Source organism: Aedes aegypti, chromosome 2, assembly GCF_002204515.2.
Source record: "Aedes aegypti strain LVP_AGWG chromosome 2, AaegL5.0 Primary Assembly, whole genome shotgun sequence".
Taxonomy (NCBI): Eukaryota; Metazoa; Arthropoda; class Insecta; order Diptera; family Culicidae; genus Aedes; species Aedes aegypti.
Genome location: NC_035108.1, coordinates 69,526,851 through 69,546,005, shown reverse-complemented (window position 1 = coordinate 69,546,005; position 19,155 = coordinate 69,526,851). Strand labels below are relative to the sequence as shown.

Here is a 19,155-nt window from a genome sequence, read left to right as displayed (position 1 = left end):
CCAATAAAAATCTGTTCAAATATCTTGGATTTTCTTTGAATTGTAGACTTATACAATCAAAAGGCGTTACTTCAAAACGGGCCCTACGATTTTTTTTTTAATTTTGCCCAGACATGCAGCATAGCTATGGAAAACGACTGGTGAGCACAGATTTGATGGAGATTTTTTTCTGATAATAACGGTCAGGGGAGCACCGTGTCTTTGGATACTCTCCACAGCGATCTGAAAAAGTTTTGTTTAGGCAGTTACACCGTTTTTTAACCTTATTAGGCTTGATAAACCATTTGGCCTTATATACTTCGGCCTAACGTTCGTCTTAAGATCATTCAGCCTAAAGTCATTCGGACTAACGTCATTCGATCGTTTGTAAACGAGTAGGGCAGAAACGTATACATTTCTAGTACTGATAGAATCATTATTGTACAGAACTGATGTTTATCCTACTGGGGGAATGCTTTTATAATCGTAAAAACGAACTAACTTGTAACAAAATAAATGCAGTAATGAATGTCGTTATAACATTATTTTAGGAGCAGATAAAAGAATATGACACAACAATCATTGTATTCACACAGTGAGAGAGACAGACCCAGCCAGACATTATTACAGTGTGATCACTGTTGATGATTTGACCAAGAGATTTAACACAAGTATAAATTAGCGCCAACTTGAATTGCGCTCGAAACGAAAGCAAACCTTCATTATCGATACCCGGCATGTGGCGCGGATTTCTTCCATAAATAATACCGATAAATGTGTCAGTCAAGCAGCTTTCCATCAAATGTAAAACCATAAACGAACCGGTAAATCCCGTAAGTTCAGCAGGGCTGGTAGCGAAAGTCGTAAAATCATCGTGCTGGTCAACATTTATTCAAATAACTCCGCTAAAACAATCAGCCGAAATCCTTTTCAGGATTTCGCTAAAAATGTTAACAGACAATCGTCTCATAATCCTGACAAGTAAATTATGAATATCATACCAAAAAATTTTAAAAACATTTCTTTGAATTCTCCCAAAAGATGTGCAAGAATCCCTTTCTTTCTTATTTCTTTGATATCCTGTATTGTCGTTTCTTAATCACTAGAAAATAGTGCCTTTAGTAAACTTTTTTCGCAAATAGTGCCTTTCAAATGACCAGGTCTAAAATAGTGACTAAGTCACTAAATAGTGACTCGCTACCAGCCCTGGTATAGGTATATGGACTCAGTACAGACGAGTCTGCACAGTCAGTCATTTAGAGGCCTCCGCCGATTCCACCTCACATCTTACGCCCGCTCGCAGCTCAGCGCCGAACAAGTGAAAATTAAATTTATCGCCAAATTAACCTGCCAGCGTGGAAAAATACGAAAAAAGTTTACCCACCAGCCACTAATTAGTTATTACCGTGTAGGAGCACAAAAATTTGCAAATATCAGCAAACTGTGGCTGCGATGTTGCACTCTGAAGCGCACGTTTCCGCAATCAACATCGACTGATGGCGTCTAGGCTAGTGGCTGTGGTATTGTTTTGGAGGCAGTCAGTAGTACTCAGTACTGAGATGCGGAAGACAACAATTAATTGTGGATAAACAAGTTTTCTAGAGCTTACTCTACTGCATCCTCCTCCTACACACATGTTAATTTGAAACATAAAACCGGACCGTAAATCACCACGTGACTGGTGACTTTCTAAGGCTTTCCAAGAGCAGGAGCAAAAATTTTAGAGAGTAAGCTGATGGGCAGGTCCGTGTCAGTAGGTAACTGACCTACAACAGTTGTTGGATCGTACCAACAGTTCAAAAACAGATTTTCATCTATTTTGAAAGTTATCCCTAACAATGTTCTCGCATCTGATATACCTATCTAGAGTAAGCCTTAATATTTTCTCTTTATTTCAGTGGCTTCCGGTTAGGACCAGCGGGTGGAAATTACTGGGATGAAAACCCGTGACCCATTTAGGTTTTGGAATTTACCGAAATAGCGGGCTCTTGGTTGGCTGCAGCATTGTTATATGTATTTCAAATATCATCCTCTGTAAATAATAGTTACATATGTGACAAGTAACAACAAGTTAGGGTAGCGATTAGCTGGTGTATCATTTAGAAACGTGTTTTATGAAAACCATCTCTGTTATGAGAATCAAGTTTTAAAATAGTGTATTAAGGGTTTTTAATGGTATAGCTACCCAGAAAACCTGAAATCATACATATTTATTATACGTTGCATGCTACTTTTCATCGTATAAGCCGCTGCTTCTTGGCATTACGTATTCACTGGGACAGAGCCTGCTTCTCAGCTTCGTGTTCTTATGAGCACTTCCACAGCTATTAACTGCGAGCTTTTTTTTGCCAAAGTTGCCATTTTCGCATTCGAATATCGTGTGGCAGGTACGATGATACTCTTCGCCCAAGGCAGTCAAGGAAATTTCTATTGCAAAAAGATCCTGGATCGACCGGGAATCGGTCGCAGCATGATTTTGCTTTGTAGACGAATTCTAACTAAACGGCTAAGAAAGGCTCATATACCTCTTATTTTGTACGTGGAACTTTGCACATATAAGCATCGCATAACGCAAAGGTGATTTCGTTATACGTGGTTGTCTGGGAATACGCACTATTTATAAAATTATATTTATTATTGCGTTGCCTCAATAGCGTATTTGCTACGAGATTCCACAAAAGCGGGGACAAGACTCCCCCTTGGGGGCATCCGCAAACAGTCAATTTTCGAATCACTGCCTGACGCAATGTCGAGAAGAGATGTTGGTTTTTTAGCATTTGATGAATCCAATTGGTAATCATTGTAGGTAGCCCATGGTTTGGTGCGGCTTCCAAAATGGCATCGAAAGACATGTTACCAAAGGCACCCTCAATATCCAAGAAAACACCCAAGCAGGATTGCTTCTGAGCGAATGCTCTCTCGATATCGTATGCAACTTTGTGTAAAAGAGTCACAGTGGTCTTTCCAGATTGGTAAGCATGTTGATTCACATGAAGAGGCATGTTTGCCAAAGAAAAATCACGAATGTGATGATCGATAATGCGTTCCAGACATTTCAGAAGAAAATAGGTCAGACTGATTGGTCTAAAACTTTTCGCTTCCTCATACGATGCACGTCCCCCTTTCGGGATAAACTTTACAGTAATATCACGGTATGATCTGGGAATATACCCGATAGCAAAACTCCTTACAAGTAGCTTTTTCAAAACATGTTTGATAAACTCAAATCCCTCCTGGAACTGAATAGGATAAATCCCATCTGCTCCAGGAGATAGCAAAGAAACAAAGTAATTGAGTCGATTCAGTAGTAACGATACTTCGAGCCGAAGCCAGTGACTCGTAACTATATAAAATACATTTGATTCATCCGTAGATGCTATGTCCACACAGGTGGTAGGTCATTTGGCATAAAGCCGTTTGGCATAAGGTCGTTTGGCATAATGGTCATTTGGCATAAAGTCGTTTGGCATAATGGTCGTTTGGCATAATGGTCGTTTGGCATAATAGTCATTTGGCATAATGAGTCCAGAACTAAGGATTTCTTAAGATAACATTCGTTCTTACGTTTCTATTGAATCTTTCTGATGACATCAGGCCAGGGATTGAATCCTGAGAAAATTGAGAGAATCTCTCACGTATCGCTCTCTATAACTATCATAACATGTTGCACATTATGAGAGACTGTTTATCGTATACTGCTACAACTTTGATCAGATTGGGGGGATAGTAGTGCATGATAAAACCCCTCTAAACATGCTCCAAGCCTGGGGGGCACTATTGCTATTGGAAGTTCGTGGAATGTTTATCGTGCCAGTAAAGAAAAACCCCTATCCCCAACGGTAAACGAGCGTGAAAAATGGATGTTATCATCGCTCCACAGACAAACAGACGTCACACTCTCATCGCTGTCCATCGACCAACTTTTTAACGATCGATTCGAATATCTGGTAGGTGATCAATCGACCACCCGCAGCGCTCCCGTCGTTTTTGTTCGTGTTTGACGTTTACACACTACCGCCACCTGTTGGTCCATCGGCCAACTACAATGTTTTTAGCATTGGGCGTACATGTTTTCGCGACTATGATTTTGATCGCAATTTGTTCTAAGTGTTACGTCTGTTTCTCTGTGATCGCTCTCTCTTTGGGGCTCTCGCTCGCTGCTTCCATTTATCAGACTTGTTACACCTTGCGATACAATGACGATCGTGGACCGCAACAGATGGGATGTTTTTCTTTGCTTGCTTTGATCGTGCTTCATACTCAAATGAGAGCGAATTCTGCAACGCCTGCATCAGGCTTGTTTTGGAGTCAATTGATACAAAATGGGTATACAATTTGTTGATTTTAAATTTAAATGAACTTCACCTTCTTTTATACATGGCAGTTCTTTGAAGCTATATTTTTGAAATATTGATAACGTTGATCTGATCAGCAAAAACAGAAATCTATTACTGCAGGTACTTCGATGGGTTGTGCTACTATTTCCCGAATGTCGTTTCTCCGAACGCCTTTACCACGAATGCCAGTTCCTCGAATTTCCCGTTTCCTCGATTAACCCACTTCCCCGAAAAGTTTTTAGTACTCATAATTGTCGTAACTTTATACATTTCAGGGTGGTGAACAAACTGGCCATCTGATATGCACCCTTCTTTATTTAATTGGCGTTTCTTTTGAGTTTTACCGTCCTCAAATTCTCAAATATGTATATTGCAACAAGCTCAAAGATACTCTGTGTTCTGGGATGTAGATAAAATTATTAATCCGAAAAGATCTGCCACCAGAACCTTTGAGAAATCCACAGCTTGGAAAATCTCTGAACGAACACCATGCTTGTTGAGAACCTACCAAAAATGTTTGCTATGGGCTTGGTGGTGTTGATCTCGGTGAAAGCTTCAAAAATACCGATATTCATTCTAAGTCAATCATTATGCCAAACGGCCATAATGCCAAATGATCATTATGCCAAACGGCTATTATGCCAAACGACCATTATGCCAAACGGCTTTATGCCAAACGACCTTATGCCAAACGACTTTATGCCAAACGGGGTACAATCGTCCACACATCCGGAGAAACGTGTACTGAATAAACATTCTAAACATCAAAAGGAAAGAAGTCACCATTAAGTAAGCGAATTTCGTTCACTTGGAAATCCTTAGATTTTGCTAGGATTATGGTCAGCCGACTAACTTCACTCAAATTGGAAACAATTGTACAACGGTTTTTTCCAGCCGGATCGTCCAGCAGAACGAAGAGCGTTCTTGTAAGCCTTGCGAGACGACTTGAACGACTCTGATCCAGCTGGACGGCGTCTGTTCCAACTCCTTCTACATTGTTTCCTGAGTCTAGTCAGATCGGAATTCCACCATGGGGTCCCTCTTGTAGTCTTTACAGACCGCGAAGGACATGCTTCTTCAAAAGCTTCCATAATGAAGGATGTTGTAGTATCAACGGCATCATCCAAATCCCTTGGATTTCCATTGGGGATGGTTCATCATGTGGTAAATTTATTGAACATTAGACGTATGTTCCTGTTTCCTGAGGTCACCAACAGAAACATCGATTGTAACAACACATACATCTCTGGTAGTTAACTCAGAAATGAGTGTAGCAACGATTGCTTTATTAACGAGCACGCATGCGCGGGGCATGGAGCGCGAGTTTGCCATTTCAAGTTTGCTGAAAGTAGCAAAAACTGGGTCCACAAGGTTATCTAGATAGAAGTTCTCCTTACAAAAGCAAGGTTTTTGAACTAGCGCCACTTGGGCTGTACCATTTTGCATGAGTCTGCAAATATCGATCGTTACTGTTCTTTTATGCTGAAGATTGATCTGAGCTAACCTAACCGTAGCCACTACCCAAATCAGGCAGGATTGAGCTTTTTGCAATCTCAGCATGAAAAAGACCAGCAGCGAAAAAAACAGATCAGTATCTATTGAAAGTCGCCAATGCGAAAAAGCACAGAAAAAACTGTGTAAAACGCATAATGAAATGGTGGTGATAATTTAAATTTAATAACAACATATTCATAATCCCAGCCATATTTAGCCTCAGGCTTGGTACTGAAGAAGGGTAGACGATTATTTTGGAGAAACAAGAGGGCACAATACTGTAGAAGGCGCCCTGGTACTCAACAGGCTCTGTTAGCGGTTAGGTTTTATTTAGACCCCCCTAACCATTTATTCTTAGGCACAGCAAACATGAAACCACATTATGAAATAGGGGTCACCTGTGAGATGGTTTCTACCACCGGAATAGGCTGTCGGTAGTATTGATTCTTAGCCAATTGAAACAACCGCTACCGACACTACGCGGCAATCTAGGCTGCTCGAGAATAGGAGGTTAACATTGATGATTAAATTCTGACGTGCCCAAGCAGCCGTGTAACTAGGGCCCAGTGTTTCCCAAATGGTGCACCTATGTATTTTGTATGGGATAGATTAAGCTTCAGAACTGACTTATCCCATATTTACTTAAGAGTTGAAAAAAAAATCAAACTTTCTTTGACTGAATACTTTTAAACCTTCCGATTGTGATAATTTTGTAAAGATACTAATACTCTACGATACAACATGAGCGAACATTCAGCTTTGATAATAAACTGAAGTGAATAGTGAGATGCCAATGTATTTCAATGTAATTCAATGGATTTCAATCTATTTGCAGGATTTTCACCTGTTAGGAATAGGAGTAAGTTTGTGAAAAGCTCATCGTTAAGTGTTGTCACTCTGAATGTTACTCTTAAAGGTCATGATACCATGACCTGATTATAGGGTGTCCCAGAATGTATGGGCACGATTTCACCATACTGCCATTTCATTATCAGTGGAGATAAAAAATCTGATTTTTACACATTTCATTACTGTGCCCAACAAGAGTAGATTGCGATTTTTTAATGAATAATTTAATTATTAATATGTTGATTACGTTACATCTCTTTGAAGCATCTCTTATCAGCCTTGCACAAATCGCGTTATTTTCGAGCGACTTTGTTTTGCTAAATTTGGTCTGGTCAGAAAGTGCGTATAGTAAAAATGTGTAAAAAATATGTATGAATATTGATCGGACTATCACATATTCAAATTTAAATTTTAAACTTAAGCATGTAAAAATTGTGTTAGAACTAAAAATCCGATTCCAGCCGTGGTCGATTTGAAAATGGTTGAAAAACAAAACCTTATATTTAAGTAAAAACATGAATGAATCAAAAATTAAAGTTACCTATCTAAGAGAATAGGTATTAACCTATCGTAGATTACTATTTAAAATGCCTGAAGAGTTATATCTTCGTGATGTTGTCTTATGTGGAGAGAAATATACGAGATTTTTCAAATTTTACCATTTTTTCAAGTGTTCTCTAACAAAATCAAATAAAATTTCAAAAAAAAAAATATGTAAAACATCCTTGATACAATGTACTTGAACTCACCATGGAGAAAAAATTCGATAAATGTAGAGTCTGTGCTGACCAGATAAGAATTGATTTTCTAAAATCAAAATTTTCAATGTAAACGATTGTTAAATCGAACAAATTTATCATAGATGCTGGTTAAAATGGCCTATAGAAATATACAAAAATATAAAGATATTTGATTGTTCAGAAAAGTACTATGATTTTCATCATCAAAGTCGTGCCCATACTTTCTGGAACACCCTATATTCATGAATACCTTGTAAATCATGATTTAAGAATCGATCTTCAGTAGTATGGATAAGCTTGTTTCCTTTAGGTTCAGAATAAACTATTCTAAAGTTAGAAGAAAGCTCTCAGTAAATTTTAGAATAACATGTAGAACACTAAGCCGAGAAACTAGATTTGTCCCATTGGAGACAGATTTGTTAGCCAAGAACAAGGAAAATCAAATATATTTACAGAGGTAGCGGGATATTTGAAGATTCTCAACTGTGGTCACAACTCTGAAAATGTTAGGAATCAAAGGACGAACACGAAATTATTACGACCCATTCAACAGGGCATAGCTTTTCTACCATTGGGTAAAAATCAACCAAATTTTGCACACTTTCTCATTGATGTGTATTGTTTACATGCTGTCAAACTCGAAGTCGTGTTTTTCCATTCAACGAAAATGGAGGTGAACCAACGCGAGTTGAGAGAACAAATATTTTTCAAACACCTGGAATTTCCTGACCTGTCGCACCGGCAGTTGGGAAAAATGTTGAACATTCACCATTCAACCGGCTCCAGAGTGTTGAAGCGGTTCCAGAGACGTTGAACCACGGTAAAGGAGCTGGAAGTACACCGGGACCGGAGAACAAAAATACGGAGAGAAAAGTGAAGCGCATGATTAAAGCAAATCCCAACGTCTCAAGTCGTCATACAAGGTACGGTAAAATCGGGTGTAACTGATCAGTAGGGTGAAATTGATCATCGTATCACACGATTTTATTTATTCGTAATGGAGCATAAATATCAATGTAAGTTGCAGTAAATGAACGTTGCTTGTCGTAACTATTGTCGAATTGTGTGTTGTGAAGTTTTTTTGCGTTAAAGAATGTATATTACTATGAAATTAACGTAAAATTTCAAAATCATGCACGGTGCAGTATTGACAAACATCTATGAACTTCTATTTATAAGCAAGGATTTGAACATGGTATAAACCTGAAAGTTTGTGAGGATGCATGAGATATATCCCCAAACCAGATTCCATCACCAAAACTCGTACCAATTTGCTCATATGGTTGAAATAATTGAATATCTGTTACATATCATTGAATTCCTTAGGAAATTGCATACATTTAGGCGTTTTCCGCGTAATTCTTGAAATTTAACTATTTGCTATCTATATAAATATTGCATTGTTAAGAATTTTATAAGCATATTCGGATTCAGGGAGCTCAAATTTATCATATAGAGTTGTTTTGAAAACTAACAATAATGGCATTGACAAGTGATCAATTTCACCCCGAAATGAGATCCTCTGATTTTTTATTTTAGAGGTATTTGTTAACACTAAAATGACATTTGTTAGAAAATTTCGGTACATAAGTCGATGAGGCTCACCTTCGTACTTGTTATCCTGCATTTAGTTGTTTGGCATTGTTAACATTATAGAAAAGAGACTAAAAGAACCGTGAAAAATGATCAGTTTCACCCGAAATTACGGTACAGAAGTTCCCAAACCGCGATGAGCGGCAACAATCGAAGACTAAAACTAGGGCACAAAATCTCTATGAGAAGATGCTGACAAAATATGGCTGCTGTGTGATGGACGACGAAACGTATATAAAAGCCGATTTGGAGTTTTGAGGCCAATTCTGTCCATTTTTTTCCAAAAGACATGAATCTGCCAAACTGTCCGGAGCTGCGCCCGGTGGAGCAATAATGAACCGGGAACTTCGGAAGAGCAAGAAGACAGTCAAAAAAGATTTAGCAATAATTTCGTGTTCGCCCTTTAGGATTTAGTAACAAAACGTCGGAAGTTATTGGTTTGATGGGAAATTATTCCTTTTTAAACAAAAGATTTTCCACCATTTCTTTTTTTTTCTAATGATCGAACTTGTTTTCTTAGATTTCAACGTTTTGTCGTTTTAATGTTTGTCATAGATTATAAAACCATTATATAAGGTGTTTTCAAGGAACCCAAAGTGGCTTCAAAAATCCCAAATATTACAATGTGTACCCAAAGCATTTCCAGAGATACCCAAGGAATATTAAAGGAGTTCTGGATGCCTTCAATGGGTTCCTAAGTAATTTCCAAGGAGATTACAAGTTCGTGGGAAATCCTAGAAGTTTTCCGAATTTGGTTCCTACAAGTTCTTGATGCTCGCTGAATTTTTTTTTAATCGAGTGTTCAGAGCCGGTATCCTCTTCACAAGTTCACAAGTGCCTTTTAGAAAATTAATAATATTTCAAAGAAGCTATCTGAAGGCATTTTCTGAAAGCCCCTTGTAAATCCTTGGAGAGTTCTTCGGAACCACTGGGACTCTCTAGGAATCTGTGAACTTCTGGAAACCATTTAAAGAGTTTTCTAACCGATTCTAATCGATTTGGACTTTTCTATACCGTATATTTCTAGTAAGAGAAAATGTTGCAGAAACGTGTTGTCTATGTATGTATAGTATACGTGTTTTGCGAATAATAGTTTGCTTTCTTTTTCATAAGGAGAATATGATGCCAAATAGTTTCATTTAATGATCGTCTACGCGCCGAAATGCTTGATGGCGTTAACGGCATGCCCCGAAGACCAACACTGGTTTCTACAAAATTTATCAAGCAGGTTGCCCATTAGTTTTGACGTTATAAAAATCACAGAACAATATAGGTGTTGTGGTGGAATTATAAGTGAAACAGGCAACACGGAGAGAGTGAAATAGTGAGTTGAAAGTAAAAAGAAAGTGTTGGGAGGCTGCATCTTGGGAAGATCGAGAAAATCAACCGAAATGTATGTATAATATTATAAGTGTGAAATAGTGAAATAATTATAAGAATGAAATAGTGAAATAATTAGAATAAATTACAGCATTGAAGCTGCTACCACTAGAGCTGCTTTCAATATTTGGATTATTGCGCCAACGATGACGGTTCCCAACAATAAGTATCACAGTATTGGTTCAAATTAAATTAAATTTTAACAAAAAGAGAAGCGTCTACCTATATGGGGTCCTATCGTGTAAAATTTATGACCTGGACAAAATTCACTGACTTTCGAAGTTTGATGCGGAGCGCGATTTGATGATCATTGATACAATTTCCAATATTTGAAGAACTAAGGAAAGCCAAAACAAGTGATTTAACAACACGTTTCGACTTCGTCAGTGCCCAATAAGCGTTTCAAATGGCGAAAAACGGAAATACTCTTACAGTTTTTTTTTAAGAAAATTTGGATGCGCTAAAATAAAAATCTACTTCAGCGGCCAAATTTAACCACAGTAGAATATTTCAAGAAATGCACAATAGTTGATAAAAAAAAATGGATCAAGCGTGAAACAAATTAAAGTACACTACTTCAAAACAAAAATCTCGTTAATTTTTGCCTTTGCAGTCACATCGTATGCGCCTACCCATCACCACAAGACGTCATCCATCATCCACTTCATAAGTGCAAACGAAATGTATTCTCATGTGGCGGCTCTGTCCACTTGACTCTGGCGCGCGCTGCAGCAAAATCCATTCATCACCATTTATCTTCGCATCGTAAATCCGCCTGCGCGTTAGCGCCACGAGAGTGCGCGTCTGTTTGTTGTTGTTGTTGCACAGGAAAATCATGCTAGAAATCTGAACGGCCGTTAACTGAACACTGTAGGGTGCGGCTTATGTTACGAAAGTTATCGAAACTTAAAGTTTGTTAGCCTTATTGAATTCAAATCACATGAAAAGAGGAACTTCTAAGTTTGAGCAAATAATTTTAAGATTTAGAGCTGGCGCTACAGGCCTTCCTCAGCCGAGTGGTTAGAGTCTGCGGCTACTAAGCAAAGCCATTCTGAAGGTGTCTGGGTTCGATTCCCGATCGCTCCAGGATCTTTTCGTAAAGGAAATTTCCTTGACTTCCCTGGGCATAGAGTATCATCGTACCTGCCACGATTTACGAATACGAAAATGGCAACTTTGGCCAAGAAAGCTCTCAGTTAATAACTGTGGAAGTGCTCATAAGAACACTAAGCTGAGAAGCAGACTCTGTCCTAGTAAAAAAGCCAAGAAGAAGAAGAAAAAAAAAGAAGTTGGCACAAGCGACATGAAGATAAGTGTTCAAGGCCTTGAGTGAAGTTCACATAACGTTATTGTTTTCAAGCAATGTTGAACCATTATTTTAAAAATCAAATTTGTTGAATATTTGTAAAAGTCGAGTCTAGTACACAACACTGAAGGCAGCCTTACAGTTGAGGTCGAAATATGCGTATATGTCAAAGAATATAAACTCTAGTGGATTCGAACGGTATAGTACTAAATTTGGTCCTGATTTTGTCCTTATTTTCACAAATTTAATTTTGAAGGAAATAGAGATAAATATTTATTAATTTTATTTTATAACATATTATAATTTGAAAATGTTTCTTTAGTTTGTTTGCGCTACCTCTAAATCTTAACCTTTTTAAATTTTGAGGTTACTCTTATTATATGATATGACTTCAGTAGAGTTTACGAACTTAGCTTCGAAAAATAAAACGCACCCTACTGCACTGCTTTTATAGCGGGAATAACTACACACTAGTAAACCCACGCACGCGCCAAAAACTTCTTTTGACAGTGGCCGATTAAAACGGCTCTAGCGGCGATGTTGCAGTTAGGCACCTAAGGCAACGGTAATAAAACCGTGGAAGATGCGATGGTCTCCGATCGTATCCCAAGCTAATGCAATTACCCAGCGGGGCATCGTTCCCAATTGGTTCAACACTTCACATCGCCCTAGAAGCTCTTTCACTGTATATGACTGAATAATGACAGTCGGCACCTGTCCTCCCAAAGAGGCACGGCAATGCACCCTCCTCCTAGTGTCAATGCACTTAACGATACACATTTATTCTTAGTCCCATCATCGTAGTGGAGTATCGCAAGTGCTCTTCGACTAACGCGCCCGAGCACCACAATTTATTGCGGCGTTCTGGTGGTTGATTTTTGTCGTCCGCCGCCACTCACTCGCACAGGAAGTGAGCTCGGCATTTCGCTTTGTTCGGCTCCGAAGAAGCGATAGAGACACAATACGAAGGAAATGACAAGTGTTCTGCGACGCGACGACGGTGTAATCTGCTTCTGGAGTCCATCTGCATGCAAAGTAACAACTTCCCGGTATCTTGTATCGCTGCTGGTCGCCGTCAGACCATTTCGGGCGCTACAGCTCAGTAAGAAAGCATCGCAGCGTCTAATCGGTGTTGTTTTTAGCGAGTTGTATGACACATTATTGTCGGCGGGACGTTGTTAGGGCGTTTGACAGTGAACTGTGGACAGAACTCATATTTGCCCGCATGTGTGGCATTCAGCAGGTTCTTTGTTACCAATGGTGCGAGGCAGGATTTGCAAAGAATGCAATGTTCGTGGGAAAAACAAAAGTTTTGACTCGGAAGAGTGACAGCGTAATGGACAAAGGCATCGGGGCAAGCTGAAAGGAGACAGGACAAAGAGGTGTCCACCATTTGAAAATCTATGAGATATTTCAGAAGAATGTGCGATTCTTTGCGGACATTGGGCCGATGCAAATTTTGAAGGTTTTGCTCCCCTATGTTAAGGTGACCAGGCGTCTCGCGTTTCGCGGGACAACGCAATTTTCAATATTATTTTACTGCGTCAAATTTAATTGATTGACTAAACTAAGCAATTAGATCATGATTCAGACCTAAAATGTTTGTAAAACACACATCCAATACGAATAATATTTAATTGGGAACGACATATATGGTCGCTTTACCCTATGTTTAAACGTTGTCAATTATGATGAAAATCATTCTACCAAATTTTTAAGGGATTTGTAAGAAATTTGGTAGTGTACAAGAAACCTTCTAAGATTGGCGTTCTCTGATCACTTCCACTATTAGAGGAAGGGCTGGTCAAATGAACGCCTCAAGTATATAGCTTGCTTCGAATGGAAAAACGATGAATATGTATAGTTCGATCGCACAACATCAAAAACAGGAATCCATGCGAGTAAAATAAACAATTGTTCTTCACAATTCCGAGGCTAATGTTACATAAGTTCTAAGTTTTGAACGTGGTTTTCTAAAATCTTGGTTTCCGTCAATGTTTTCACTTCAATTTATCTCCGTGTAAACACTAACACTATAATTAAAGCTTCGTGCGTGATGAAAAATTATTTGAGGTTAGTTTTACATGCGTAACAAGCTCGGTGTTCAATTTATCATTCCCTCCCCTCTTTCTCTGATAATTGGCCATTTCCGAGGATGATCTGGGTGCAGGCTCGGATTAGAAGGGGGTAAATGCAAATGTTTTGAGCCTTGCATTTAAGAGTATTTTCTATTTCTTTAACTGTGCTAGAAATTTTAGTTTTAGATCATGATATTGCGATGTTTAGCTTAGTTAGCTCTACGCTTCTTAGTAGAATATATCTAACCACAGAATTTGAATACAAAGGCATTTTTAGTCGGAATTCGGAAAACAGAAAACTTTAACTCAATTTAGTGACTGCGTTCACAACATTCATCATTCGATTTGTCTCTTACGATATATGTAAAGCCAAACTGTGTATTTCTAACGAAACTTCAAAGAAAATGACATTTCTCATGCAATCGTCAAGAAATGTGCTATGGATGTTGAATAAACTAGTTAATCTATCAGTTTGCTCTTCATTGACAGCAAATGCAAGAATCAGAAGGTGTGATTTGTTTTAAATTTGGACCGCTGAAAAGAATTATCAGAACGGTTTTCCCGCAATACAGTAATGACCCGATTTTGTCTACCCTCAATTTTATCTACCCCCGATTGTAGCACCCTTTTTGACCCGATTTTGTCAGCCTTTTTCATTGTGAAAATATAGGGTACATACAATCATAATACACAAAGTCAAGTATGACCTTGGCCACGTCTATACAATAATCTAAATTCTTAATTCACTTTGTATCGCAGTTGTCACAGAACATAGTGACATTAGGCATCTTGTAAAATATTACAGTTCATAAAAAATATAATAATAAAAATAAACTATAAACATTACCAAAATTTTAGTCCTAAGTCTATAGATAAAAATAAAAATAAAAAGTAGTCGAAAATTTGTTTCCAAATTTTGTAAACTCTAAATGCAACATGGGGCAGACAAAATCAGGACATTACTGTAGTTAAAATTCCGCCAGTAATATGCAAGCATATTGGATAGATATTGCACGTATTATTTAGTTGTTCAGCTGATCTAAACCACCATCAAAATCTTTGACGTGTTAAAGAGCCATGAATTTTGAAGAAATTTTATCATTAAAAAATACCTTCGGTATTTGTCGTCTGAAGGAGAAAAACGCGCTACAGAAGATCTTTAGCGACTTCACTCACGCCTCCGTTTAGCTACCTATTAAAAGGCGGGCCTTTGCACTGCACACGGGTCTGAACGATGAACGGACTTCCAGAATTCACGATTCGGCAGTGACGGATGCCGAATGCCGACGTAAAATCCAGCCGTACGGAAAAAGCGCAGAGCGCTGCATGCCCAACGTGAAATCACATTAGTTTTAAGTCTTCATGCAATTAATTAAATATAATGGACCATTAAAATAACCAAAACGGCCGCTATGGAAAGCATAGATAGCGCCACCGTAGCCTTGTGTGTTTGGCAGAACAGCAAAGCTGTCACAATGTTAAATCCCATATACAGTGGCGCCTTTGTTTTGATGCGGTAAGCACTGACAAAAACTGCATTCAATGATCCATTACCTTTTTGCGTGTAGATAAACGTAATAAAATCTTTTGAACAGAAACGCGATTAATTTACGGACCTTGCACAAAATCACTCACTAACTTTTACCTTGAATTTAGAAAATCACTTCACACTGAAATTCAACTTAAACTTTAAATTCATTTCGACTGAGAGTATCAGAATACTTGATCACGCACTTCTGTTCTCCAGCCAACTTCGTAGCGAAATGATCGAGTTGAAGAACTTCTTGCGCCAAGAAACTGCCTCTTCTAACCGTCCAACTATTTAAACAAAAAGCATTTATTATAGAAAATTGCGCCAACTGCTTTTGCATGGCGGTATGGTATGGCGACAAATCTGAATTACGCCTGTAGTCCGCCAAAAATGTGTACATGGCGCTTTGCGAAGCTTGCACCATTCGTTATGGCAAACGCAATCCACATTAGCTTACGCTACATGGATCGCTGCATTTTACGAACGCAAGCAAAATATTTTTATTGAACGCTATAAAAATTTAATTCTTTTATTTTATGTTTTTTTAATTTATTATTTATGTTTATTTTGAGTGAGTTCCTTATCCAGGAACTGAAGCTCAATCCCTACTGAACCATGCTTCCTAGAAAAAAAACAATCAACTCAGTTTTCTCCGGGAAGAATTCGATACCCAGCTTTACAACCCGAGTGGACAAATTGTCCAAAGATCCTTGCACAGGTCCTTGCAAATCATCTGCTTCTGGTCCTGTAAGATTGATTTTTTATGGAACCCTTAACTATGGGTACTGATGCACCACCATAGGTGCAATAATTTACCACAAGAAGAATATACCGCTATTTATATCTTTTAAGGTAAATAGTTTGTTTGGGCACGTCAGGAGTTAATCATCAATGTTAACTTCCTTTTCCCGAACAGCCTAGATAGCCGTGTAGTGTCGGTAGCGGTTGTTTCAATTGGCTAAGAATTAACACTACGGACTGCCTGTTCCGGTGGTAAAAGTCCATCTCACAGGTGACCCCTAATTCATGTCGCTTTAAGCTTACCGTGCCTAAGAATGAATGGTTAGGGGGGTCTAAAAAAACCTAACCGCAAACGGAGCCTGTGGAGTACCAGGGCGCCCTCTACAGTATTGTGCCCTTCCTGTGCTACCCGGAGCAATGGTGCAGGTGACCTTGTGCTTCTCCGAGACAATCGGCTTCTCTTCTTCAGTCTCAAACCTGAGGCTAAATAAGGGTGGGATTATAAGGATGTTGTAAATTAGTTTAAATTTTTCACCCTTATGGCTTCGCATTATGCGTTTTTTTTTTGTTGGGGCAGCAGGGACGAAAGTCCAGGGGCTTAACGGACCCCCCCCAGGACCTCTGCGAGTTGGGGAGTTGCCCAGGATGTGGTGAAGTTCGCAGTGGGCTCTGATGAACCTTCATAAAAACCACAAAAATCCGAATGCAACTCTGTCACAGCGACCGGTGCCGCTTAAAGTACCCTAGCCCAAACTAACAGGAGTGCCAACCGGCACATCAGGATTGATGCCAGTGAAATCCTGATTATGGCATACTGGTCGCGATACAAACGGACAAGGCATGGAATTACGAGTAGGAGTGCTTCGAGCACATTGGGACCAACGCCAGTACGGCCCCAATTATGTATACTGGCAGCGCACGACAAAGGACAAGTAACGGTATATGTACTGGATAATATGCTTTGAGGCTGACAGCGGCGACATTCTACTCCCTTAGTAGGGTCGGGTGACACTGGCCCGAAACGGCGAGTGGGTTAATGGCGCAGGCTGCCCCCGTCCCGTAAAACCGTGGCAGGCCTTAGAGTACGTTCCAAATCCGTCGCCTGGTTGTTCCAACTGGGCGGGAGTAGGCTCAGATGCCATTACCTGACCTGCGCCGATCTGGCTCTGAACATAGTACCTCATAAAGGACTATGTCAACCCTAGCATGGCCTCCCTGCTTGCATAGATAACCATGGGATCATAAAGGCGACTATTCCAGCGGAGATGGATAGCGGCTCTTAGGGGGACCCATAAGAGATGATCAACCAAAACAAACAACCAGCGGAATATGAAGGAGAGGCTTCTGGACCTATCAGTAACCGGCTAAGGTTCCCGCCAAGGAAGGAGGCGACCAACTTTATTGAAAACAGTGTGGGCAAAAGCCTAGATACTGTGACGACGGCAGGCACTGGCCGCTCCAGTGCAACATGTGTGGTGACCGATGGCCCGGGACTAATCGAGGCCATGGATCGCAATAGGGAGTACCTCCCTAAAATGCAGGTAGCTGCTGAGCAACTTGATGTCATCATCGAGTATGTTAAGAGCAAAACAAATATCAGCAAAGACTTGAAAACAAGTCTACTGAAATTGCGACAATCAGTCCTAGCTGCAAAGCAGGACTACGAGAAAGCCAAGGAACAACTTGGCAAGGTAGAAGGCCAAAAAGACACTAGGTCGTGTCAGACCGAAGTGTTTTCCTTCACAGGCAACGCGAATATATCTGATGATATTATTCGATATGCGATGCGGAAGAGGGAAGCTTCCGAGGATGAATACGTGGCGAAAAGACGTATGGTTGCTAAGGGAAAAGTGACCTACGCGGCCGTCCTCCAGAGCGGAAAAGCTGGCACGAGCCAAGCACCGCGATCAAGAGGACATGGCAACAAAGGAGAGGCCAACACCAAGCCTAAGGCCAAGAAAGCCAAGAAAAAGGAGCCACGGGTTAACCGGAACCAGGCAGTGCATCCACAGGAACCACGGGCGCAAGGCAACAGCAACCCGTGGATACGAGTTGGAAATAAGAAAAAACAGAGGAAACCGAAAACGGAGCCCAAGGAGAGCGCTAAACCGAAAACAGCGAAACGTAGGAATTTAGGCGAAGCCCTCGTTATCAAAACGGAGGAAGCAAAATACGCCGAGGTTCTGAAGGCGATGCGAAGCACAGAGAAGCTATCGCCATTGGGCGCAGACGTGCGAAGCATAAGGCGAACTAGGATTGGTGAAATGATCCTAGTCTTAAAGAAGGACGCCAAGGAAAAGGGTGCAGTCTATAAGCAACTGGCACAAGAAGTACTTGGTGACGAGGTTGATGTAAGATCCCTTACTGCTGAAGCGACTCTCCAGTGTAAAAATCTGGATGAGGTCACCGATGCAGCGGAGGTCTCGGCTGCCCTCAAAGAGCAGTGTGATATCGACGTAGCCAGTAAGGCCATCCACCTTAGAAAGGGCCCGCAGGGCACCCAGGTGGCGGCGATCAGGCTGCCGGTCGCAGAGGCCAACAAAGCGAAGAACTTGGGCATACTCAAGGTAGGCTGGTCGGTTTGCCGGCTGAGCATACAACAGCCTCCTGAAGTTTGCTTCAAGTGTTTCGGGAAGGGCCATAAGTCGTGGAATTGCAATGGTCCCGACAGAAGTAAGATGTGCAGAAAATGCGGCGCTGAAGGCCATAGGGCAAGCGATTGTAAGCAAATCGCTAAGTGCCTAATATGTGTCGACAGAGCAGACAACGGACACTTAACGGGCGGACCCAAATGTCCGGGCACAAGCGGAGTATCAAAGCAGCCAAAACGGAAGTAACACAGTTAAATTTAAACCACTGTGATGCAGCCCAGCAGCTGCTTTGGCAGTCAGTCTCGGAAACCAAGACTGACGTGGTGTTACTATCGGACCCATACCGCATACCAGCCAACAACGGGAACTGGGTGGCGGATAGGTCTCAACAGTTAGCAGCTATAGGGACGACAGGACGATACCCAATCCAAGAAGTAGTCTCTAGCTCAAATGACGGTTTTGCGATAGCAAAAATCAACGGCGTGTTCTATTGCAGTTGTTACGCGCCCCCAAGGTGGTCGATTGAGGAATTTTCC

The 19,155-nt window shown here is 40.3% G+C and overlaps 1 protein-coding gene and 1 long non-coding RNA gene across 8 annotated transcripts in view; one reads left to right on the top strand and one right to left on the bottom strand.

The window, feature by feature from the left end:
• Positions 1-19,155, bottom strand: part of LOC5566239 (flocculation protein FLO11) — a 481,107-nt gene that overhangs the window by 306,461 nt on the left and 155,491 nt on the right. The gene's annotated exons all lie outside the window — the stretch shown is intronic.
• On the top strand, positions 1,172-2,049 carry LOC110675633. Of its 2 annotated transcripts, none has more exons than XR_002499667.1 (2): positions 1,172-1,819; positions 1,878-2,049. It is a non-coding gene; the product is annotated as an uncharacterized LOC110675633 (long non-coding RNA). The 2 variants fall into 2 exon arrangements; XR_002499666.1 differs by having other exon boundaries at positions 1,182-1,722.